Genomic DNA, 1,462 nt, shown 5'->3' on the forward strand with positions numbered 1-1,462 from the left:
TATAGATAATTTGTGAATATTCCTCTCCCATCTGTGGTGGATACTCCTCGTCCCAATCAACCACATCATCATCTGTAAGCACCGCTATATGGCACTCTCGTTCCCCACTCCGGGCGCTCGCTACCATGAGAGGGAGGATCATTTCTTCCAGAGAAAATTCAAATCGCCTACGAGCACCATCATTTGATAACTCATGCATAAGGGCACTGAGATCTCTACATTTAATTGTACTGTATTCAAAAGAGACATAAAGGTAATCGCATGCCTCTCTCAGCTCAGGAATAGATATGCCATCAGGACAGCGGATGATTCCTGTCTTATAGTAATCCAAAATAGCTTGAAACACAGTAGAACCGATTCCTTCTGCCACCTCATACTCTCCCTTTTCATTAGCACGTTTGAGATTATGTTCTCGGCCAGATCCAAACATCCTGCCCAGCATTGTATTTGGCCGTGCAGTGAAAATGGCCGGGTCCACGACAAATCTGGTGTTATCTACTATCAGTGTCACTCGCTCAGATGTCCTCACGCTCCACGCGCCTTCTTTTGTGTTCTCATACACAAACACCATCTCCCCAGATGTCGTAGAGCTACCATCTGAGCTCCGCTGACTGCTGTTTCTGCTGCTGCTCCCATCACTGCTCACGGAGCCACTCGGGGATGCTCTTTGAGGAGGAGGACTGCTTGGATGAGATGAACTATGATCTTTTTCTTGTTCAACATAGTGCTGTCGTGTTGGTGAAGTCACATTTCGAATACAAGGAGTAAGCTGACACTCTGCTCGCTCATGAGATGAATCTCGTGATCTGTTACTTGACCTTCGTCTATCTCTTGACCGCTCGTGGCCCCCACTAGCACCATGCAGACTCATTTTAGTCTGGTCGACTCCTCTCTTAGCAACACGTGAGGCAGTGCCAGTTAGACGTGTAGGTGTTCCATTTTCTTCTCCCTCATAGAGGTCCAGCCCGCTCAGATAAACCTCCCTATTGTGATGCGCCCTCTTCGGATTGTCGGACTGTGGATTGTCACTGAGGAGGCCCAAAGATGACAGGAAAGGGGCGGGGCACGGGGTTACTCTGCCCTGTGGGCCACAGAGACGAGAAGAAGGCCTCACTTCCCCAGCCTACTCAACCGGATCCCTCCAGTGCTAGGTTTGAGGCCGCCGCTCCACCAGCTGCGCCTATCAGAGCCTTCCGGCAGGTTGTAGGCCTGCTCCTCAGCTGGCCACTCAGCTTTTTATTACACCAATTACAGCAACACATCTTCCCACAGTGAACAAATACCCAAAACACTCGAAGGAAAGCCTTACTTAATGGAATGGATTGTGCAGAAGAGAGAATATCAGGACTTAAAGTAGAAGATCTAGACAAAGTAGGCAAAGAATATGAGAAACCCACGGAAAAGGCCAGACAAGAAATGTGGGACACCATGAAAAGATCAAACCTTCAAAGTAATGCATAGT

General features: G+C 48.4%; 1 pseudogene; it reads right to left on the reverse strand.

Moving 5' to 3' along the window:
* Positions 1–4: 4 nt before the first annotated feature.
* LOC101988191 lies at positions 5–907 on the reverse strand (annotated as a pseudogene).
* Positions 908–1,462: the final 555 nt, after the last annotated feature.

Source organism: Microtus ochrogaster, unplaced genomic scaffold, assembly GCF_000317375.1.
Source record: "Microtus ochrogaster isolate Prairie Vole_2 unplaced genomic scaffold, MicOch1.0 UNK3, whole genome shotgun sequence".
Lineage (NCBI taxonomy): Eukaryota > Metazoa > Chordata > Mammalia > Rodentia > Cricetidae > Microtus > Microtus ochrogaster.